This window comes from Pantherophis guttatus, chromosome 1, assembly GCF_059756535.1.
Source record: "Pantherophis guttatus breed Tessera chromosome 1, ASM5975653v1, whole genome shotgun sequence".
In the NCBI taxonomy this organism is placed as follows: domain Eukaryota; kingdom Metazoa; phylum Chordata; class Lepidosauria; order Squamata; family Colubridae; genus Pantherophis; species Pantherophis guttatus.
The window spans coordinates 182,329,740-182,354,630 of NC_142063.1; the positions used below are offsets into that span (position 1 = coordinate 182,329,740).

General features: G+C 47.7%; 1 protein-coding gene and 1 pseudogene across 1 annotated transcript in view; both read left to right on the top strand.

Annotated features, from left to right (window-relative positions):
* The window catches only part of LOC148116651 (arf-GAP with GTPase, ANK repeat and PH domain-containing protein 1-like), a 1,231,127-nt gene that overhangs the window by 453,302 nt on the left and 752,934 nt on the right, over positions 1–24,891 (top strand). The window lies entirely within an intron of this gene.
* On the top strand, positions 8,424–9,541 carry LOC148116654 (uncharacterized; annotated as a pseudogene).

Consider the following 24,891-nt stretch of genomic DNA (forward strand, 5'->3'; position numbering starts at 1 on the left):
CAACATTAGCTGCCCTTGCCTTAGCCTTAGCTGCAGCTGCAGCCTTCACCTTACCCTCGGCCGCACGGGTCTGCACTCCTTCCACCACTCCCCCAACTGCTCCAAGAACCTCCTCATCTTCTTCCACATCACTCTGTCCACTTTCATCTGTAGATGGGCTAGTTTTGACTTGAGGACCCTTCCTGTCATCGTCCTTTCCTGCCTGATCATCAGGTGCTCCCCCACCAACAGCACCCCCTCCAGCAGGCGGCTGGTATGGCAGTAACGGCGGAGCACTGGGAGGATGGCGAACGACCTCTTCCTCATCCCCAACCAAAACCTTCCATGTCCTATACTGCGTCCTCACATATTTCCCTCCTTTCTCTCTCCCTTCCTTCACAATATTCCTTCTACTATACTTATTTCTTGGTCTAGCAACACAGAGGCGCACCATCTCAGCTTGACATTGTAGCAAATCATCAGCTTTTTCAGTTAATGCATTCACCCACTGATCTATGTATGGAAACTGATCTGGATATTTTTCCTGGGCTACTGCTATAACCCCCCACAGCTCATCTGCAACTTCCTCCTTAAAAGAGCCCTCCGGCGGCCACCCAGTTCCCATATGGGGCCACACATTCTTACATAAATACTTTAAACGTTCTTTTGTCACTTTGGGATATGAGGGGTCCCCAAAATAGCTATCAAATCCTTTCAACATGCATGCCAACGGAGTGTTGGGCACGCTCTGGGTATTCCCCCCCATCCTAACACACTGCCACCGACTCGCAGCCCCGGAACTCACGGCCACTGATGAGAAATGCGGTGACTTAACCGTCCCACACAATTACCTCACACGGACTTCTTTAGGACAACCGTCCTGAGTCCAGGGGAGAGATCAGGTCCCCTCGTCTGTCTTCAAATGAGACAGGTAACAATTTCTTACATATACTCACCTGAGGTGTCTTCAACTCACACGTCCTGGCCAGGAACCATTCACACCTCCTTTCCTACACCGCAGGGTTCTTGGACTCGCTCACAGCACCGTCGGCCTCACAGGGAAGTTGCTGCCGCCTCCTGGAAGTTGGATACTCCTGTGGCGCCCGGAGGATGTTCAGGAGTGGCTGCCCCGAGGGCCCGAGGGGTTGAACTGCCCTCAGCAAAATATTGCCTCAGCCTCAAAGTCCCGGCGGAGTCGCCATCAGAGGGGCTGTATGGCAGCAGCAATGCCAACTGATCCCTTGAGCCAAAGTAAGAACAAGTGTCTCACACTGGGAACTTGTGGAGCCATGACTCTGGAAGCTACCAGAGATTTCCTGATGACAACACCACACTCCCTCCCCAGCCCTGAAATTTAAGCTGGTGCCATATTCAATAACCCGCTGGGCACATTTATAAGAAAGCAACACCTCCAGGGCCCAGCCAGATCAGCCTTCTCTACAAGAATCGAATCAGCAATAATGCAAGCCTTATAACAGGCTGATCTGACATTTAAAAGCAGCAGCCTAAAATCCAGGCCCTCACAGATCTGCTGACCAGGTAAGTAAGATGAATGCAAGAGGGCGGAATACAAGATGGGTATTCTAAATTCCAAGGTCGTGTTCCCCATGAGTGGTTTCCCCCTTACCTCTCATCTCTCCCATTACCTGACACCACTGAAATACACTGCCCTACCCTACCTTCCCCACCAACCATTCCATCTCCCATCTTCAACACTTTCTTTTTGATCTAAAATCAATTGATCATCCCCTTCCTCACTGCAGCAGAGGAGTCACATCCAGCACTCCCAGCACACGCATTATATATCCACTCAATTCACAGACAACACCCTGCCCAGTTGCTCTGACACGCCAAGCAAGGAATCACCTTCCCCTCCCCCAAGCTCTCAGTATAAGAAAAGCATTTCCTTGCAAATGGTGAGGTTAACCATCACAAGTGTCTGTTTCCGAACTAAGGTAGTGAACAGGCAGAGCTAACCTGGTAAAGATTTTAAACTTTTAAGAAAGGAGGTGTTAACAGCAGAAGTTGACAGAGAAAGTAATTCTCCAGAAGGAATATAGTTCAACAAAGGAGGATGCCAAAGATAAAAAATAACTACACTGAAGGCAGAACAAGAAGCAATGGATGGAAACTAATCAAGGAGAGAACAAACTGGTGGCCTGGTGGCTCAGCAGATTAATAGCATTGTGATTAACACCAGCTGTCTGCAATTACTGTAAAGTTCGAATCTCACCAGGTTCAAGGTTGACTCAGCCTTCCATCCTTTCTAAGGTAGGTAAATTGAGGACCCAGTTTATGGGGGCAATAAGCTGACTTTGTATAAATATACAAAAGTATGAAGGCTATTGCTTAACGCATTGTAAGCCGCCCTGAGTCTCTGGAGAAGAGCAGCATATAAATCAAATAAAAAAAAAACTTAGAAATAAGGAGAAATTTCCTTATTGTGGATGCTCCATCATGGAGGTTTTTAAGAAGAGATTGGACAGCAATTTGAAATGGTATAGGGTTTCCTGCTTGATCAGGAGGTTGGACTAGAGGACCTCCAGTGTCCCTTCCAAGGCTGTTCTGTAATTTTGTTAACTACTAGAAGGCAAAAACATAGGAGATACTTTGCATCACTGGAATTGAGATAAATCTTTTAGACTCTTGCAGAAAAAGTCCTCTGGGGGGGGGGAATTTCTGTGGAATGGGAGACAAGATGCTGGATTCCCGAAGAGTAAGAAGAATACAATTGCACTTTATAAGAAGGCAAAGAGGTGAATCATAGTAGTTAGCCACTTACTGCTATAAGTAACAGAAACAAATGTCTTCTAACTATATCCATAATGTGCTGGCTGAAATATGCTGTCTTCCAAGGGGCAAATATAAGGGATATGTCAAAATAGCTTCCATGTCAGATAGAGATAGAGATAGAGATAGAGATAGAGATAGAGATAGAGATAGAGATAGAGATAGAGATAGAGATAGAGATAGAGATAGAGATAGAGATAGAGATAGAGATAGAGATAGAGATAGAGATAGAGATAGAGATAGAGATAGAGATAGAGATAGGCAGTGGTGGGAATCAGCCGGTTCGCACTGGTTCAGTAGAACCAGTAGCTAATTTTTTGTGCAGTTTGGTGAACTGGCTAAATGCCACACCTTGCCTCTCCCCGCCCAGCCACTCGCCTCAGATGAGGCTGATATCTCCAACAACGGCTTTGACCAGGCTTCCAGCGCTGTTCGAGGCTGAGGGGATGTGTCTGATTGGCCCCAGAAAGCAGGGCTTGCTTAGGAATTGGAGGCAGCAGCTGTGACAGTTTCGGGACTCCCAAGCAGCTCCTCAAGCAGGGCTTCGCACGTCCTCAGGAACCTCTCTGGTTGCCCAAGACTGTGTCTCCGGGTACCAATGTCGCCTCAGGTACTGTGCTCAATCACTTCATTGCTGTCACCCCCCTAGTTCCCCTTCGCTCCCAGCATCCAGTTTCTGGTTTGGTGGAGGAATGGGGGTGGCTCAGCCCGATCTCATCTCCAGGCTGATGAGGCTGGGCTGCTGGGAACCATTTCCTCTTGCCTCTCTCCCCGGGAGGCCACACGCCCACATTACCCGGGAGGCAGCATGCCCACCTGGCCAGTGTCAGAAGAAAGGATTCCCTGTGGGACAGAAGTTTTGTCTAGAAAGAAAAGCATACAGAAACCAGTTTGATCATAAGTAATCCAAATGTTATGTCCCATATTTCCCCCAATTAGAAATTTTTAAATTGCACACTTGTAGCATAAGTATATAAGTAGACTTCTTTTATTACTTTCTAGAAACAAATTCTATTAACAAAGGAATAAGCAGGAGGTGGGAAATTTGGAGGAGCTGAAATTGCTTTTCATTTCTTGCATTATCCCTAGTTTCTGAAGCTTCATCCATTATTAATTCCATTTTAGAATGAAAAGGCTTAAAGTTGCAAAAATAATAGTCCTATACTAAAGGGGCATTTCTCAGGATGCTGCATTGTCTATTTAATGCAACCACATCACAGAACACAAAAGTAAAAATTGGTGGCTTCCGGTGACATTACCGCAATGGACGGCTGGACAGAGTGAAAGCTCTATATCCAGCTTTCCCTTTTCTACAAACAGCGGTTTTATTTAGCCATTGCAAACTGCAGAGAGGTTTGTGAAGGAGAGGGGATACTGAGGCATGTGTGGAGGTGGCATCTTCCACACGCTGAAGAACCCCCCCGGGGTGCCTTTGTAGGAAAAAGGTGGCGGAACGCCGCTCCGAAGCAGTGACTCATCCTCTTGGAGAGGGAAGCCAATCTGTCACGGTGTAAATTATTGGACTGAGATTGCCATGCTGAGTGAGTGGGAGAGAAAAGAATGATACTAGCCTCTTTGAACTGTATTGGCCAATACAGGGAAAGTGAATGGCTGGAGTGGAGACTGCCATTTTTGACTTTTGTGGTGTGGAGCCAGCTGTTAATTTTTTTTTTTTTTTTTTTTGGAACAGCGGTGGCAGAGTGATTGGAGTTAATTGCGGTTATTTCCTTTTGGTTCTTATTTGGGTTTCTGGAAACATTCCCTTTGTGTGTTAAAGATTGGAGACGTTTGGTGATCGTTAGGCTGCTTCTTATTTGAGACTCTCTTGAGATTTCTCTGTTTAAAGAGCTCCTGATGCATGCCGGACTGAGGGATACATAGTGACTTGATATTTTTGCCTTTCGATTTCTGATCGTTATTGTCGGAGCTGTCTACAACTGGAAGAGCTCTTTTTTCCACCTTGTGGCTGAAGCTGGGACAGCAGGGAAGAGAAAATCTGAATCACTGAGAAAGAGAATTAACTGGCTTGTGTTGGAAATAGTTTTTAAAGGCTATAGCCTATGCTGATTTGGAAGAAATTCTGGCGTGACCCAGAAATGTCTACAACGTCTACGGTTGCTAAAGTGAATAAGAAGAACCTAGCTTTCCCTGCATCTGCATCTCCATTGGCTTCAACAAGATCTGCTGAAGATATAGCGGTTGGAAAGTCTCCCTCTATGCAGGCTCTCCAAGCTATGTATTGTGGCTCCGTTACCTGAGCCTGTGTCATCGGCAGGAGAGGACTCTGAGAGTGAAGGAGAGGAGTTGGCAAGGCCTCCCTCTCCAGGACCCTCCTCTCTGGCAATGCCTTCGGTGTCCGCCGAAGGGCAAGAGATAGGGCCGGAGCCAAGCACGTCCACGCAGCCACAGGTGGACAGTGATGAGGGTAATGAGTCTTGGCTGGATCCTCGGCAGCATCGCAGAGATAAGGGCGCACAACAGAAGAAAAGGCGTGCCAGAGATTAGGCTGAGTCACTGGACCACACCCCACAGGATATAAAAGGGGATGAGGTGGCCATTCAGACTCTGTGACGGACAAAACTAACTACTATCGAGTCACATTGCATCTTTGGAAACAACATTATCGGCCTTGGATTTATTTTACGAACTGGACAATTCTTGACTGTGGGTATTTTGTTTATTGAGTAAAGTTCTTGGCAAGCAGCTACTGGGTTGCTGCCAAGCGTCTTATCGGAAGAATTGGTTGTCTGCCAGTTTATTTAACCCCCGGCTGTCTGTTTGTGTGCGTGTGTGGGACGGGGACAGAACATCTTGTCCATCACCAGAAAATTTAACCCATCGTTTAACCACAATGGACCAACAGCTGCAGCAGCAGTTACAACAGCTGCAAGCTGATAATCAGCTCCTGCAGCAGCAAGTGGCACAGTTAACTGCCCAACTTGCTTTGGGGAATGCTCCTGCAGCTCTCCCTCCTCCTCCTCCTCCTCCTCCTCCTCCTCCTCCTCCTCCTCCTCCTCCTCCTCCTCCTCCCCATCAGAGATGCCCAGTGAATGTGCCAGATAGGTTTTCTGGGCAGCCGGAGATGTTCCCGGCCTTCATGGGACAATGCCAACTATTTATGACTATGAGGCCAGAGGATTTTCCGGATGACCAGGCTCTGGTGGCATTTGTGATTAGCTTCCTTTCTGACTCTGCCGCCCGATAGGCCACGCCCCTGTTGCTTCAAAATAGCCCATTGCTCTTGGACTATCAGGGCTTTTTGCAACACCTGCACGTGATGTATGAGGACCCCCTTCGGATTCAGACGGCAGCTAGGCACATTAAGAACCTCCATCAAGGGAAGCGGCCCCTGCAGGACTATATTGCTGAATTCTGACTTCTAGGCCAGGACTCGGCTTGGAATGAGGCAGCTCTGATGGACGCCTTCCAGGATGGCCTCTCAGACGAACTGGACAATTATTGACTGTGGGTATTTTGTTTATTGAGTAAAGTTCTTGGCAAGCAGCTACTGGGTTGCTGCCAAGCGTCTTATCGGAAGAATTGGTTGTCTGCCAGTTTATTTAACCCCCGGCTGTCTGTTTGTGTGCGTGTGTGGGACAGGGACAGAACATCTTGTCCGTCACCAGAAAATTTAACCCATCATTTAACCACAATGGACCAACAGCTGCAGCAGCAGTTACAACAGCTGCAAGCTGATAATTAGCTCCTGCAGCAGCAAGTGGCACAGTTAACTGCCCAACTTGCTTTGGGGAATCCTCCTGCAGCTCTCCCCCCCGCTCCTCCTCCTCCTCCTCCTCCCCATCAGAGATGCCCAGTGAACGTGCCAGATAGGTTTTCTGGGCAGCCGGAGATGTTCCCGGCCTTCATGGGACAATGCCAACTATTTATGACTATGAGGCCAGAGGATTTTCCGGATGACCAGGCTCGGGTGGCATTTGTGATTAGCTTCCTTTCTGACTCTGCTGCCCAATAGGCCACGCCCCTTTTGCTTCAAAATAGCCCATTGCTCTTGGACTATCAGGGCTTTTTGCAACACCTGCGCGTGATGTATGAGGACCCCCTTTGGATTCAGACGGCAGCTAGGCGCATTAAGGACCTCCATCAAGGGAAGCGGCCCCTGCAGGACTATATTGCTGAATTCTGACTTCTAGGCCAGGACTTGGCTTGGAATGAGGCGGCACTGATGGACGCCTTCCAGGATGGCCTCTCAGACGAGCTGCAGGACGAACTGGTTCAGGTGGAGGTGCCTCAGACCCTCGACGCTCTGGTGACCCAGTGCTTGTGTATCGACGCCCACCTCCAACAGCAATGGCCTCATCGGCCCCTCCAGGAACCACCGGCAGCTTCTGCACCCCCGCGTCCCGCACCGACAGCGCCCCAGGCCATCCCGCGTTTTGTGGCAACGGCTGAGGAGCCCATGGAGTTTGGAGCAGCCAGACCACACCTGACGGCCCAGGAGCGGATGTGGAGACGCCAAGGGGGATTGTGCCTCTATTGCGGAGAGGCTGGACATTTTGCCGCTTCGTGTCCCAGGAAGCGAAGTGAGGTGCCACTCAAGCCTGTTCCGGAATCTCGGCGTGACCAGCCGGAAACGGGACAGGCCCGGTCTAGGGGAAACCCTAGGCCGGGCACGTGTCAACGCCCCACCGGACATAGCAGATGTGGACTGTGAGCCCCCTCAGCACCTGATTCTGGACACCCGGGTTTTGTTGGCCAACCGGTCGGAGGGGCTTCAAGCGCATGCGCTGGTGGACTTGGGGGCCACGACGAACTTCATGGATCAGGCCTTTGTGGCCCATTTTAAGCACCCCTTGGTTCCGGTGGACCCTCCGTTGAGGGTCGAGACTATTGAGGGGCGGGAACTCATGGCGGGGCCCATCAAGTTCACTACCCAGCCCTTGCGCCTCGCCATTGGGACACACGAGGAGGCAATCCAGTTCTACATGACGGCAGACCTCCATTTCCCATTGGTCCTGGGGATGGCCTGGCTTCGGGCCCAGAATCCGCAGGTGGTATGGTCGAGCAACACCATCTCGTTCCCGAGCCTGCAGTACGTCGATCACCTCTGCCACACCTGTGCTGGCTAGGACGTCTCCACCCTGGCCGTCTCCTTGCCTCCTGAGCTGACGCCCATCGCCGACGTGTTCAGCGAAAAGGAGGCGGACAGACTACCCCCGCACTGACCCTACGACTGCCCGGCGTACCTGCTCCCCAACGCGCCACTGCCCATGGGACACCTGTATTCCATGTCGGAGCCCGAGTTGGCCGCCCTACGGGACTTTCTGGACAAGAACCTGGCCCGAGGGTTCATCCGGCCTTCGTCCTCCCCTCTCTCGGCCCCGGTCCTCTTTGTGAAGAAGAAGACGGGGGACTTACGCCTGTGCTGTGATTACCGGTGCTTGAATGCCATCACGGTGCGGAATCGCTACCCCCTGCCGCTCATCCTGGAGCTGATGGAGAGGTTGCAGGAGGCCTCGATCTTCACCAAGCTCGATCTCCGAGGGGCCTACAATCTGGTGCGCGTGCGAGAGGGGGACGAGTGGAAGACGTCGTTTGGCACCCTATACGGCCACTTCGAGTACACCATCATGCCGTTCGGGTTGACCAATGCCCCCGCAGTCTTCCAGCACCTAATGAACTACATTTTCTGGGAAATGTTGGACCAGGTTGTGGTTGTATACCTAGATGACATTTTGATTTATTCCCGGTCCCAGGAAAGCCAGCTCCAGCATGTCCGCCAGGTGCTGCAGTGCCTGCCGGAGCACCAACTCTATGCGAAGTTGGAGAAATGTTTCTTCTTCCAGACTTCCATAGAGTTCCTTGGGCACATCATCTCCCCCGAAGGCATAGCTATGGACCCACGCAAGGTAGAGGCCTTGTGTAGTTGGGAACCCCCTTGTCAGGTGAACGACATCCAGCGTCTGCTGGGGTTCGCCAACTACTACCGGACCTTCATCCTGGGCTTCGCCACCCTGACCTTGCCGCTGACCCAACTCCTTTGCAAGAAGGTACCGTTCCAGTGAGGGCCCCCGCAGCAGCAGGCATTCGAGATTCTCAAGCGAACCTTCATCACAGAGCCTGTCCTGAGGCACCCCAATCCACATCGTCCGTTCATGGTTGAGATGGATGCGTCCAATGTGGCGATTGGGGCGGTGCTGGTACAGGCCCCGGTGGATGGCGGCACTCTTTTTACCTGCACTTATTACTCACGGAAACTCAATCCTTCCGAGCGTAACTACACCATCTGGGAAAAGGAGTTGCTGGCTATCAAGGCTGCGTTCAAGGCTTGGCGGCATCACCTCGAGGGGGCTCGACAGGTGGAGGTGCGGATGGACCATCGGAACCTGGAGCACCTCACGACAGCCAGGAAGTTGAACCAGAGGCAGATCCGGTAGTCGTTGTTTTTCGCCCAGTTTAACTTCCACGTCACCTACATTCCGAGCAGCCACAACCAGAGAGCAGATGCTCTATCCCACAAGCCGGAGTACTTTTGCCCTAAGGACTCCCTTCCCCCACAGACGGTGCTGCCAGCGGAATCCTTGGCCATGGTCCAGGAACCGACGGACTTGCGGGCTCAGGTGCTGGAAGCGCAGCGCCGGGATGACTGGTCGCAGCAGCGGAAAGCGGAAGTCGGCCCCACGTCCCCATGGACTTTGGAGGAGGGCCTGCTGAAGCACCGGGGCCGGTTGTACGTGCCCACGAGTCCGCTCCGAGCCCTCATCATGAACCAGTGCCATGACAACCCTGCGGCAGGACACTTCGGTTTCTTTAAAACCCTCAACCTAGTGACGCGAACTTTTTGGTGGCCTTGGGTATGGCATGACGTGCACACGTATGTGACGTCCTGTGTGATGTGCCGACAGTCCAAAGCCACGTCCGGCCCACCTCCTGGACTCCTCCAGCCGCTGCCGACACTGGAGAAACTGTGGGGAGCCATCTCCATGGACTTCCTGATGGACCTGCCACCGTCCGCTACGTTTATGACCGTCCTTGTGGTGGTGGACATGCTCACAAAGATGGCACATTTTATCCCGTGCCGTGGACTGCCATTGGCCCACACCACAGCCCGTCTGTTCCTGCAACACATCTTCTGCCTCCATGGCCTGCCGGACAGGGTGGTGTCGGACCGTGGGGCCCAATTCACTGCCCGCTTCTGGAAAAGCCTGATGGCCGCGTTGGAGGTACAGGTGTGCCTGTTGTCAGTGCATCATCCGGAGACTGATGGGGGAATGGAGAAGGTCATCGGCATCCTAGAACAGTACCTCCGCTGTTTCGTCAACCAGCAACAGGACAACTGGGCCGAGTACCATCCCCTGGGGGAGTTCGCCTTTAACAACTACCAACACACCTCCACCCAGATGACCCCGTTCCATGCCAACGTAGGATACCATCCATAGCTTTTCCCGTTGTCGATCTCGGATTCTGAGACCCAGGACTTCCTCTTGGAACTGCAGGCAGTGCAGCCACTGGTGCGTTGGCAGCTGATCCGGGCGAAGGAGGACTATAAACGGGTCGCTGACCGCTCTCGATGGGCAACGCCACTGCTGGAAGTTGGAGATCGGGTGTGGCTGTCCATGAAACACCTCCCCACGGACCGGCTGGTGAAGAAACTGGACCACCGCTTTATCGGTCCCTTCCCCGTCGAGGCGGTCATCAGCCCGGTGGCCTACTGGTTAACTCTACCATGCTCCATGCGGCTTCACCCTGTTTTCCATCGGTCCCTCCTGGTCCCTGAGGCCCCATCGTGCCATCTCTGATGGCCGACACCTGCCCCCCCCAGCCTCAGTCGACGAGGACGACTCCATGACATACAAGGTGGACAGGATCCGGGACTCCCGTTGGCTGAAGGGGCATTTCCAGTACCTGACTGCCTGGAAGGGGTACGGGCCCGCGGATTTCACTTGGGAGGATGTTTCCTCCGTCTATGCCCCTGACATGGTACGGGCCTTCCATGACCAGTTCCCGTCCCAACCGCATCCCGACTGTCAGCCGTGGGGGAAGGGCCCTGCGGTGGGGGATAGTGTTGTGGCTCCATTACCTGAGCCTGTGACATCGGCAGGAGAGGACTCCAAGAGTGAAGGAGAGGAGTTGGCAAGGCCTCCCTCTCCAGGACCCTCCTCTCTGGCAATGCCTTCAGTGTCTGCTGAAGGGCAAGAGATAGGGCCGGGGCCAAGCACGTCCACGCAGCCACAGGTGGACAATGATGAGGGTAATGAGTCTTGGCTGGGTCCTCGGCAGTGTCGCAGAGATAAGGGCGCACAACAGAAGAAAAGGCGTGCCAGAGATTAGGCTGAGTCACTGGACCACACCCCACAGGATATAAAAGGGGGTGAGGTGGCCATTCAGACTCTGTGACGGACAAAACTAACTACTATCGAGTCACATTGCATCTTTGGAAACAACATTATCGGCCTTGGATTTATTTTACAAACTGGACAATTCTTGACTGTGGGTGTTTTGTTTATTGAGTAAAGTTCTTGGCAAGCAGCTACTGGGTTGCTGCCAAGCGTCTTATCGGAAGATTTGGTTGTCTGCCAGTTTATTTAACCCCCGGCTGTCTGTTTGTGTGCGTGTGTGTCCGTCACCAGAAAATTTAACCCATCGTTTAAATTTTGGACCAACAGCTGCAGCAGCAGTTACAACAGCTGCAAGCTGATAATCAGCTCCTGCAGCAGCAAGTGGCACAGTTAACTGCCCAACTTGCTTTGGGGAATGCTCCTGCAGCTCTCCCTCCTCCTCCTCCTCCTCCTCCTCCTCCCCATCAGAGATGCCCAGTGAACGTGCCAGATAGGTTTTCTGGGCAGCCGGAGATGTTCCCGGCCTTCATGGGACAATGCCAACTATTTATGACTATGAGGCCAGAGGATTTTCCGGATGACCAGGCTCTGGTGGCATTTGTGATTAGACCGGGATGCCCCGCGCACAGTCATCCATGCCCTTGTCACATCCCGTCTGGACTACTGCAACGCTCTCTACATGGGGCTCCCCTTGAAGAGCACTCGGAGGCTCCAGCTGGTCCAGAATGCAGCCACATGGGTGGCTATGGGTGCAATTCAGCGTGCCCATGTAACACCGCTCCTAAGCGAGCTGTACTGGCTCCCGTTGGTCTTCCGAGTGCGATTCAAGGTGTTGGTCACCACCTTTAAAGAGCTCCATGGCTTAGGACCGGGATACATACGAGACCGCCTTCTGCCATCAACAACCTCCCACCGGCCAATACGCTCCCATAGAGAGGGGCTTCTCAGGGTGCCGTTGGCCAAACAATGCCAACTGCCGACACCCGGGGGAGAGCCTTCTCTGTGGGGGCACCAGCCCTTTGGAATGAGCTGCCCCTAGAGCTTCGTCTTAGCCCCGACCTGCGTACCTTTCGCCGTGCCCTAAAGACCTTCCTGTTTCAGAAAGCCAGACTGGCCTAATATGAATTTTAAGTGGGTGTATGTGTGTTTTAATTGAGGGCCAAATTGTATATATTTGTTTTAATTGGTTTTAAATTTTATAAATTCATGTGTTTTAATGTGGCTGTACACTGCCCTGAGTCCCCTGGGAGAAGGGCAGTATAGAAATCCAATAAACTGTAAACTGTAAACTGAAACCTTAAGCACTCAAAGAGCCATTTGGACCCGTTTCCCACAGAAAAGAAAACACCAGGAGCCACAAAACCTGGGTGGGCGTGGCCAACTCAATGTCACTCACTTCCACCAGTCACATGACACCCATCCTAGCCACGCCTACCCAGCCGGTCATTAGGGCAGAAAACCAGTTGTTAAAAAACACTGGGAACCACAAAACTCTTTTGACATATATCTCTCTCCCCTCCCTCCCTCCCCCTCCTTCCCTCTTTCTCTGTATCTCTCTATGTCTCTCTCTCCCCCCTTCTCTCTATATCTCTCTATCTCTGCCCTGGCTTCTCCATCTCCCGTCGCCCTTACCTTCTCAGGCCAGGCAAGGAGTGACTAGGAGGGGAGGGTGAGGGGCAGGGCCAGCCAGTGGTGGGATCACCCAACAGGAAGGCACAGCAGAGGGCCCAAAGAGCCGCATGTGGCTCTGGAGCCGCAGATTGCTGACCCCTGCCCTATACCAGGGATGGCTAACCTTTTTGCGATCGCGTGCCAAAAGCGGGTGGACCATAGGGGGGTTGCACATGCACATGCCCACACCCATAATTCAATGCGCCCTGCCCCTGTGCATGCAATGTAACCCCCACACATGCGCGCGTGACCCCCTGCACTCCCCCTGTTTTTGGCATGTGATGGCATGGTGGGCCCAGTAAGCCCATTTTTCGGCTTCACCAGGCTCCAGATGCTTTCTAGGAGCCTGGAGAAGGTGAAAACAGCCTCCCCCCCCCCAGAGGCCCTCCAGAGACCAGAAACAGCCTGTTTCCCGACTTCCAGTGGCCCGGAAGGCACGAAAATCAACTGGGCAGCGCTAGAGCTGAGCAAAGGTAGCACATGCCCACAGATATGGCTCCGCGTGCCACTTGTGGCATGCGTGCCATAGGTTCGCCATCACGGCCCTATATATATATATATATCTTCTCTAACCAATGATAAAATTGTCCCCATACTTAAAAATATTCCGATTCCTCTCTTTCTTTAATTGTCAAAGTCAATCTATTCATTTCTGCACAATCCAATATTTTCTTAATTACTTCTCCCTCTGTAGGAATTTTCTTTGCTTTCCATCTTTGCACAAATACTATCCTCGCTGCAGTTATAACATGTATAATCAAATATGTATTTTCTTTATTAAATTTCTCTGGTAAGATACCCAATAGGAACAGTTCAAGTTTTAAATCCATATGTTGTTGTATCATTTCTTCTAAACATGTTTCAATTTTAATCCAATAATTTCTCACTTCTGGAAACGTCCACCACATATGATAATATGATCCTGGTATCTGCTGGCATTTCCAACATTTAGCTGATTTATCTTTAAATGTTTTTGCCAATTTTTCAGGTGTGCCATCTGTAAAACATTTTGTATTGATTCTCCTTATATGCTGTGGACATTGTTAATTTATAATTCCTTTCCCATAGCTGCTGCCATTTATCTAATTCAATTGAATATCCAAAATTTTTTGAGGTCACAGGCATTCCTGAGTTACGCTGCCAACTTCCGTCTTCACCTTCATACCCAGCGGTGTGGGGTTAAGGGCAGCTAGTCTCTCTTTGGACTTCCCTTCGGGGTCCCTTCACCAAATCTTTAATATCCTTCTTCTCCAACTTACATAGAGATTCCACTTCAGGAGCTATGCTAAATGCAGCACGAGGGGTATCTCCATGCTGCTAGAATGAAGCTTAGGGTCTCTGTATGGGCTCCCATTCCCATCTCTATTGGTTCAGTGACAAACATCACAGCCACTCTCTCATGGACCCGTCTAATTGGCAGAAAGCCATGGGAATCTTAAAACTCTCTGAACTGCAGACCCAACTTCTCAACTAAGCTAGGGTTGACCAGGCATCTGGTACAGCCTGAGACCAGGAGGGCAACCAGGTTTTCATTACATCCTGAGGACACCAGCAGTTCTATGGGAATGGTCACCGGGCGATTTACCAAATGGTTGTTGTCCGTGTCAGTGTCACTTCTGCACCATCGCTGGATGATGGGGTGAACTCGATCTTCACTCCTAGGGCTGTCTTGTGGGATCTCTGGGCTGACTTTCACACTCTCTTGGCAGGCCCTGGGGTGGCTTTTTGTGCTCAGCAGTCAGCTGCTCAATGCCCCTCTTTTCCACATTTGAAACACCTGGTGGACTGGCAGTGTGGGCTTTGCTCATGTCCTCCTTGTTTTCAAGGTTTCTCTCTTCTCAGGAGGGACCTCCAGGGCCAGAGTGATTCCAGGACCAGACCAGGTCAATTTCAATTTCAATTTCTTCAACTAGTACATAGTAGTGGAGGGTGTGAAGGGCACTCCTGGAGATGCAGGTGTTATAGAGATCAGCCTATCCTGGAAACACTCTATGTCTTGTGGCCAGTCAGTTAATCTGCATGCCAAGTTGCGAAATTCTTGGGTGTAGGCAGCCACAGGTTGCTGACCCTGGCTTATCATTTTCATTCTAGTCCTTGCTTTGTGGTCGGCAAGAGAGCCTTCAAACCTCTTCCGGAGGGCTACCATAAAGCGATTGAAGTTGTGCAGTTCCTGGGCATCGTCATTGTGGAGGGCAACCATCCACTACGCAGCATTCCCTTCCAGCACTAAGACCACACTCTGCACCTTAGCTCCTTCAGTTGGCAGGTCAACTCCATACTCCTGCATGTAGGTCTAGGCCTGGGTTAAGAAGAACACCAATTGTTTTGGGTCTCTGCTGAATTTTACCCCCAAAGCCAGGGGTCTGCACTCCCTCCTCCTTGGCAGAGCAGCCCAGTCTGATGGTGGTGGCTGGTCCATTTGAGCAGTTGCTGGCTGAGGTGCTGGTGCTGGTGTCAGGAGAGTGGGTGCTGCAGCTACTGCTGCAGTGGGCATAGCCACTGCATTGTATGACTCTTTTTGCCCTGGTTGAGTGGACGGCAATGCCATCCAAGCTAAGGCTTCACGCACTTGGAGGTTGTTTTTTTTTTAAATATTTTTTATTTTTTCAAACATAAACATAAAATATAACTTTCAAGAACGAAGTCTCAATCCGGTCATAGATACGTACAATCGCTTACATTTCTTTAACCAGCTCTATTCACAATTTCCTATTACATCTTTTAAGTTAAAAACCAAAACATAAAATTTTTAACATCAATTCTAACATCTTAATCTAAACCATTCTATTATATCATCATGAATTTAATTTCCAAATAAACTTAACTCATTTTTATCTTTTAACCTCAATATCAAAACATTAATCTTAAAATAATATTCTGTCAGGATGGGGTTGAGGTTTGTCCCCGAACCGGGAACCAGCTCACAAGCAAACACACTAGGACTGAAATAAAACTAGCAGAGGAGTCTTGTATAAAAATATACTTTACTTCAAAATGTTTAAAAAACACTATATCTTTAAAAAGGCACATTAACAACAAAGTCTTATCTTGGTTAAATGAAGCCAGGCCATCTCCCTAAATTCCTCTCCACAATACCGAAACAGTCCATAAGAAAAAAACTAACATGACATTAAACAACTTCGGTGTCGATACATCATTGAGGTGGTAGAAGAGCAGCAGCGTAAGCTTCACAGCTAAAAGTCACCTGTGAAAAACAATTCAATCAGCAAACATAGCTTGAAGCTCCTGGGAGGGAAACTGTCCAGCTCTCCCTCCGATCGTAGCTCCAACAGCAGCAACAGTTCAGATGTTGGCTTGCGTGCTTCAACTCAGCAAAAGGCAAGCCGAAATTGGAGATTTCAAAAGGCTCCCAGCTATCTCAACTCACAGCTGCAGCAGCTCCGTTGGAGTATCTTTACACAGCTCTTCGGCTCCTTTTCTGCTGCTATCTCTGCTGCAGCCGTCAGGACTCCTTAGCTGAGTTCTCCTCCCTTCTGCAGCTCTGCTCTGGGCTCTGCGTCCAGGTGCTTCAGCACTGGCTCTGCATCTAGGCCTAAACAGCGTCTAGGCCCAAATAGCAAGCAGAAAAGTCTGTGCTTATATGGGGAGTTAACCTGCAATTAACTAGGGCGGGGAAGGCTTGCAGTTAATTGCAAACAGGAGATGGGTTGATTGGATCCATACTGTTTGTAACTGATCAAGTAGCTACAGAAATTCTGAAAACACTCATGACATATTCTAACCTCTTAATCTAATTATTTACCTTACAATTTTATCACCACAAATCTTATTCTCAAATTAAATACAACTCCATTTTTTATTTCAATTTATAAAACAAAGTTCTATCAATATTTCTTAATCTCTAGACCCATTTCATCAAATCTTTAAATCTTGGACTTTATCACTTTAACTTTAATTTTCTCACACTTATCATCTATTACACATTTCATTTTACACAGATTTTCCCAAAAATTCATATCCTCCTCCATATCTCCTATTATTATTTAACTGATTTCCAGCATATTTTTATTTTGGCTGATTTCCAGCATATTCTCCTCCGTCTCCAACTATTATTTGGCTGATATCCAGTATTTTTTTTTTGGGAGGGGGGGCTGATTTCCAGCATCTTTTATTTTGGCTGATTTCCAGCATAATCTTCTCCAAGCCTCCAACTATTGTTTGGCTGATTTCCAGCATATATTTTTTTCAGCTGAAATCCAGCATCTTCTTCTCCAGAACTCCAACGCTTATCGCTGATATCCAGCATCTCTTATTATAACTTTTTCCTTACAGAATATCTATCTATTATTTAGCTATTTCCCAGTATACTCTTCCGAATTAATTCCCAACACATTTCATAATATTAATCATTTCCAGCATATATTGATCAGTCACAATTCATTACTTAAGTCTGTGTATCTTATATTTTCATCCAGTAATACATTAATCAGTTATATTTACCCTTCTCAAATTTGTTTACAAATTTAGAATTAAAACATGTTACCTCAAACAATAAGTTTTCTTAAATTTATCTCATTAGTATATACTCTTATGTTTTTACAAAAATGTCATTTTTAACCACCTGTACATCAATCCTCTATTTTAAATACCTTCTTTTATTTCCCATCTTTGTTACTTCAGGATCCCTCCTGTTTTTATTTAAAAATCATTTATACATTTATGGACCGACCATTCCCTCCTTCAGCTAGGCTTTTCTTCCGCCAACCCCCACCGCTGGGAGGCGGAACCGACTCGTTGGTTCCGCCCCAGGTGCCTGACGGACCTTGATAGGTTCCTGACTGAGCTTGGGACATTTCCCACTGACCTATCCCATGATTCGCCAGAGGCCCTGGTGGATGCCTGGGAATGGGTGGGCACCGGGGTGCTGGATCGAATCACCCCCTTGCGGCCTCTCCTCTGACAGGGATCCCGGGCAGGGAATCAGGGAAATGAAGCGTTGGAAGAGACGCCTAGAGGGCCGTTGGAGGTCTTCCCACTCTGACTCTGATTGAACACAGTTAAGAACCCATATTAGGTCTCATCTTGTGGCAATGGAAGCGGCGAAACATGACTATTTTGCTGCTCTCGTTGCATCTGCAGAAAATTGCCCAGCAGCCTTGTTCTGAGTGACCCGCTCCCTTCTCCATCAGGGAGCGAGGGAGGACCCCTTGCAAGGCAGTGCTGAGGATTTTGCGCAATTTCTGCAAGACAAAATCGCTCAGATTCGGACGGGGTTAGACTCTGACTGGGCAGGATCTGACGAGGGGATGGGAGCAGATCTTGGAGGTAACAGCTGGATTGACTTTGATCCTGTTTCTATGGAGGAAGTGGACAGGATTGTGGGTAGACTGGGGGCCTCCACATGTTTACTGAAGCCTTGTCCCTCCTGGCTTGTTGCGGCAACCAGGGAGGTGACTGGAGACTGGATCCGGGCGATTATCAACGCTTCATTGAGAGATGGGGTCTTCCCCGCCTTACTCAAGGAGGCAGTGGTTCATCCCCCTCCTCAAGAAGCCTGCCCTGTATCCGGCCTCCCTGAACAACTTTCGTTCTGTCTCCAACCTTTGCTTTATAGCAAAGGTTGTTGAGTTTGTGGTGACGTACCAGCTTCTGCTGGTATGCCACCACAGGAGGAGACTGATTATCTAGACCCATACCAATCAGGCTTCAGGCGCGGACACAGCACGGAAACGGCATTGGTCACCCTGGTGAATGATCTCTGGCGGGCCCGGGATGGGGGTTATTCCTCCATCCTGGTGCTACCTGACCTCTCAGCGGCTTTTGATAACATCGACCATGGTATCTTACTGCGACGTCTCGGAGGGTTGGGGGTGGGGGGGCACTGTTTTACAGTGGTTCTCCTCCTACCTCTCGGGCCATACACAGTTTGTTTGCGTGGGGCTCAGAGATCCTCCCCGAGGCCTCTCACTTGTGGGGTGCCACAGGGGTCAGTTCTCTCCCCCCTGCTCTTTAACATCTATATGAAGCTGCTGGGTGAGATCATTTGTGGTTTTGGGGTGCGGTATCATCAGTACGCTGATGATACCCAACTTTATATCTACACCCAGGACCAACCCAGGGATGCCCTTTCCATGATGTCTAAGTGCCTGGAGGCGGTACAGGTCTGGATGAGTAGGAACAGGCTCAGGCTCAACCCCTCCAAGACAGAGTGGCTGCGGATACCGGCATCCCATGATCTAGCTGCCCCATCACTGCTGATGGGGGAGCTCCCTCAGAACGGGTTGCTCCCTCAGAAAGGGTTCATAATCTTGGCATCCTCCTTGATCCACAGCTGTCTTTAGTGGACCATCTAACGTCCGTGACAAGGGGGGCATTTGCACAGGTTCGCCTGGTGCGCCAGTTACGCCCTTTTCTAGACAGGGACACCCTCCGTATGGTCACTCATGCTCTCATTATCTCTCAGTTGGATTACTGCAATGCCCTCTACATGGGGCTGCCCTTGGGGTGCACCCAGAGGCTCCAACTAGTCCAGAATGCGGCTGCGCGAGTAGTTATGGGTGCATCCCGCTACTCCCATATAACACCACTATTGCGCAAGCTGCACTGGTTGCCGGTGGTCCTCCGGATCTGCTTCAAGGTGCTGGTACTCACCTATAAAGCCCTTCAGGGCATGGGCCCGGGGTATTTGCAGGATCACCTCCTACCGGCCTCCCACCGCCCAGTGCACTCACATAGGGCTGCCGTCCTCTGGGTCCCCTCAGCCAGACAGTGTCGGCTGGTGGTCCCCAGGATGAGGGCGTTCTCTGTGGCTGCACCAACCCTCTGGAATGGGTTGCCCACTGGGCTCCGGACGGCCCCCGACCTCCGCACCTTCTGCGCTGACCTAAAGACATGGCTCTTTCAGCAACTTCCCTGATCTGCCGTGGATTTTAACTTGGGGATTTGGGGATTTTAAATTGGTTTTTAATATTATTCAATCTTTATCTATTGTCAGGTTGTTTTATTGTTATGAGCTGTCCCAAGTCCTATGGGAGAAGGGCGGCATATAAATCTGACAAATAAATAAATAAATTTAGCTTTTAAACATTACACTTTAACTTTATCTGCTTTATTTCTTCATTTCCCTATCTGTCCATAAATATTCCACTTCTAGATTCATATTTCCATATTAGAAACTCCATATATCACTTTAATTCTTTTGTAACATCTTCTCCATGTAAAAACCATCATCTTCCTGTCTTTTATTCCTGCGCCTTTTGTTGCTAAGCCAGTTGGTTTCAATTTTAATAAATCAAATATATATATATATATATATATATATATATATATATATATATTATTTTTTATTTTATTTTTATTTTTTTAATTTTTAACAATGCGTTAAGCAATAGCCTTCATTCTTTTGTATATTTTATACAAAGTCATCTTATTGCCCCCACAAACTGGGTCCTCATTTCACCTACCTTAGAAAGGATGGAAGGCTGAGTCAACCTTGAGCCTTGGAGAGATTCGAACCAGCAGAAATTGCAGGCAGCTGTGTTAATAACAGGGTGCACTAAACCACTGTACTATCAAGGCTCAATATTTCTTCTTCTTTGTAAAATCACCCAAAGACAGAATAGGAATCTCCAAAATCCAAGATCCAAAAGTCTATAATTGGTTTCAAAGTAATCCAAAGTGGATAGCAATTCATAATGTTTCTTTTCCAAACAGACGGAAAGCCTCTACAATCCACATTCCGCTTAGTCACAGCAATCACCATTTTATAGCTATTATGTAACTCTATGTTTGTCTTTCTTCTTTAACTTCCCAAAGATGTTAAATCCCGAAGTAACACTTCTCATCCCCAAAGTCAAAAGCCCTTGGTTATTTTCAAAGTAATCCAATTTAAGTTGCTAAACACATTGTATCTCTTTCAAGCCGAAAGCAATCTACATATCACACTTTCACTTAGTCTTGGCAATTCTCCCTTTGACTCTGTTCTTTTAACTTTTAGGTTTTAAAGTTGTCAGGTTCCTGTATGTCGCTTTTGTCTTTTTTCTTTCTCCAAGGGTAATTTATTCCAATTTAAAAAATAAAGTTCCTCAATTTTCTTGTTTGTTTCAATAAGCAGATTGTTCCAAATCAGTCCATAATACATTGAACTCCTTGATGGGTCTTTTCCTCCTGCACATTAATTTTACTAGATCTTCTTACCCCGCAGATCCATAGCCACTGTTTAAGGCTAGGGGGTTTCTTGTAAAAATCCATGTTCTATCGTTGTTCCCACCTGGGTTGGGACACTTCGCTCTTTTCTTCTTTCTTCCTCCTGCACAGTGCTTGTCCGGTTTGCCCTGGCTGCTGCACCCCCACCACCGGCTCAGAGGGTTTCCTCCGGCTTCTGAGGAACTTGCCTGTTCCTCTCAGCTGTCCAAGGTGTCCCTCTCTTTCACCTGTCCCTACAGGACAGGTTCGGTCCACAGATCTGTCGGTGGCAGTTTGACTGTCGGGGTTTTCGCAGGGCTCATCAGAGCCCCATTTCCCTGACTGAATCGCTGCGGCACCAAACTGGAAGTCCGCACTGGTCTAAGTTGGTCATCACAGGCCTCCATCTCTCCTAGCCACTTGGGAGGATCCCCTCTGCCATGGGGTCTCACCACAGTGTCTTCCCAAGCTTTCATCTCCTCCTGATCACTCTCGTGAGCAGACATCTCATGCACAGGCCCCACGGTAGAGGTGCGTCTCTGGGTTGACCACTGTTGCAGATCTAGCCTAATGTCAGAACTGCCCCATCTAGGGATTGAGGGAAAGTTGAGGGAAAGAAAGATCCTCAACTCCCTTTGGTTCAAGTGATAGCTTCTTTTACTAAAAATTAGTGGTTGCAGCGAAGGCAAGGCTAGATCCGAGTATTTCCACACAAGCAGTTATAATTTTCCCTTTTCCTGGCCCTCCCCCTTTGACCAATTCAACAGTGTTCAGTAGCATCCTGGTTTGATGTTTTGGGAACCACTTTGAAGCTGGGGTGGTTTGCAAAAGTGGTTTCACATTCTGTTCCCAAGTCAAGTGTCATTGGCTGCTGGTTTTTTGTGGTTTGACACCTCTGGTTCCTGTCAACTTGTTTCCCTCCTCCCTTTCAACCATCTTCTCTCCAGCCCAAGCTTCCTCAAATTCCTTCCCTCCCTCCTTTCAATTTATAGTAAAATATCAATAAAGCAAAGTGAAGCAGCTGAAGATGGCAGACCTGACAGGCCCCATTTCCTGGCTGAATTGCTAACTGGCCAAATATCTTGGCTCTTGTGAATAGATGTTTCTATTGTTTTGATTGATTTAAAATGTTTTAATATTTAATATTTTGATTGTAATATATATTTTTAAATTGTAAGCTGACCAGAGTGATTGACTAAGATGAAAACTATAAAAATTAAGTAAATAAGTAAATAAATAAAGTTAGGTACATATTAAAGCTGGTATGAGGCCCAAGTAATCATCTGATAGATTTTCATCTTTGTTATATACAACCTGGCAACATTATATTTATTTATTTATTTATTTTATTTGATTTCTATACCGCCCTACTCCCGAAGGACTCAGAGCGGTGCACAGCCAAACAATAAAATACATACATACAAAATTTAAAAGTGGAATTAAAATCAAATTAAATAGTTTTGGCCCAAACAAATTAAAACCCCAATCAATTTAAAACCAATTTTAAAATTTGAATATATAAAATACTAAAAAATATTAAAAATTTAAAAATCTTTTATAAAAGAGGGAGGAAATTAGGCCAGGCCCGCCTGGTGAAATAAAAAGGTCTTTAAGGCGCGGCGGAAGGTGCGCAGATCCGGGATCCTCCGTATCTCCGGGGGGAGCTCGTTCCAGATAGTAGGTTTCCCCACAGAGAAGGCTCTCTCCCTGGGGACTGTCAGTCGGCATTGTTTGGCCGACGGCACCCAGAGGAGCCCCTCTCTGTGGGAGCGTACCGGCCGGTGGGAGGCTATTGGTGGTAGTAGGCGGTCCCGCAAGTACCCTGGTCCTGAGCCATGGAGCGCTTTAAAGGTGGTAACCAAAACCTTGAAGCGCACCCGGAAGACCACCGGGAGCCAGTGCAGCTCGCGCAGGAGGGGTATTACATGGGAACGCCATGTCGCTCCCATTACCATTACCATGTCCCTCCCATGTTGTAGCAGGATTGGTGTCTGTAAGCAGTAAGAAGATATAAAGTTGTCCTGTGCACCAATCAGTGGTGGGTTGCTCCCAGTTCGGTCCTGTTCTATAGAACTGGTAGTAAAACCAGCGGGAGGCTCCACCCACCCGCCATGACATCATCATGGTTGATCTGCGTGCGCACTCCCGCTGCCAACCGGTAGTAAAGATAAGTAGAACCCACCCTTGGCACCAATACAATATTGGTGAGATGAGGCTAGTATGAATATCTCTGTAGAGCACTAGAGGAACACATGCTCTGTTTTTTCTGTATGTCCAGAGTCACAAGGGTATTGCATCTCTAGGTAGGGAAATTCCTGTATCAGCTTTCAAGGACAGTTAAGAGGAGGGTATATCATCTTGCAACAGTATAGGCCTCCGTGGCTCAGTATTTCAAAGTTGATTAAATATGTCATGAAAGAAGCAGAGTATTTTTTGGATTCCCTAGAATTAAAGTTTTGGGACTTGGCTAAATCCAATTGGCATTCAGTGTCTGCTTTATGCTGTTTAATAAAAAAACCTGGACTGAAGCCCAAGGATGAGATTTTAGTTTATTTCAGTAAAAAAATTCTTTTCCCCATACCTCATCGCTTATCAATAAATTATTGAAAAATAAAACCTATAAATTTTTGTTTGCTATATATAAACTTAAGACTTAAAACTTCATCATTCACCTCTAATCAGCAAAAGTCTATTAAGAACTACCAGAAGTAATAATCATTATATTATAACCTTAATTGGATCATTTTATATTCTAATTTTATCAGTTTCTCTAAGAGATTAAACAAAAGAAAACTCTTTTTTACTAAATGAGATACACTAGGGCTGCTTCTATTAAAATGGTGCCGCAAGCCCAAGTTCTCTGTTGATAACAACCCTGTTAAACTCCTATTCTTGTGCCTTAACTGTTGGACCTCATGACTCTGCCTTTGAACCAGACCAGCTCACAAACCTGCTAAAAGCTCTGACCCTTGGACTTCACCTGATTACTCTCCTGCTTGTTGCTTTAATTTGGAACTCTTGTAAGCCAAACTTGCTGAACTTTGGCAGGACTTGTCTCTATAATCCAATTGCATATGTTTACAAACCTTGCTTAGGAAAGAGAACAAAATCAACTCCTCATGTATTTATGTGTGTTTGATTAACAGGACATAAACAAGCATCAATCTCTGTCTTATCCAACAAAATATGTTGTTGTTCTACATGTAGTAAGATCAGACAATCTTTAAAGTAATTTCTGAGTACATTGTTCCCAAATAGCCATAATTTCTTGTATAGTCAAATAGTATTGCTCCATTGTATTAATGGGTCTCTTCTCCTTTAATTATAATCCTTAGTTCTCTGGAGTTCCCTCTAGCCAGCCTTCAGAGTCCCCTTTTATTGTCTGTATTTTCCAATCAACAAAAATTTGCCACAAGTATATTTTTTACTTAATTTTAAAATCTTAATATAATCCTTTATACATTTTAAACACCTCATAGGAAATATTTCAAATCCATCTAACTCTTTAACTTTCCAAAATCAATGATCTAGTTCCTCTTTTACTGTTTTTCTAAAATTAATATTTCTTTTAATCCTTTCATTTATATAGTCTTTATTTATTGATTAGCCTCTGGGCCATATCAAACTGCAGAGTTCCAGAAACAAGTTATTACTAAAATTTTATAAAAGCAATTTAAAATGGAATTGGATAAAATACAATTTAAAATGAAATTGGAATAAAATACAGTCTAAAATGAAATTGGAATAAAATCCAATAACTTGAAATATAGATAAAATATGATAAAATTATATTTCGGTGTCACCTCTGCAATCTACCCCAATCAGTCCCACATATGCAGATCTCAACCGAACCATTTTGCTTAAGTACTGTGCTGTGTTAAATGTTATTTTCAGATTCTGGCCACACATAAGTTATTTTGATATGGGGATCCCAATGGGTCTTCATTTGGTATATAGACAAAGGTACCTGTCTCTCACCCTCGTATACAGGCAACAATCAAATAGGATG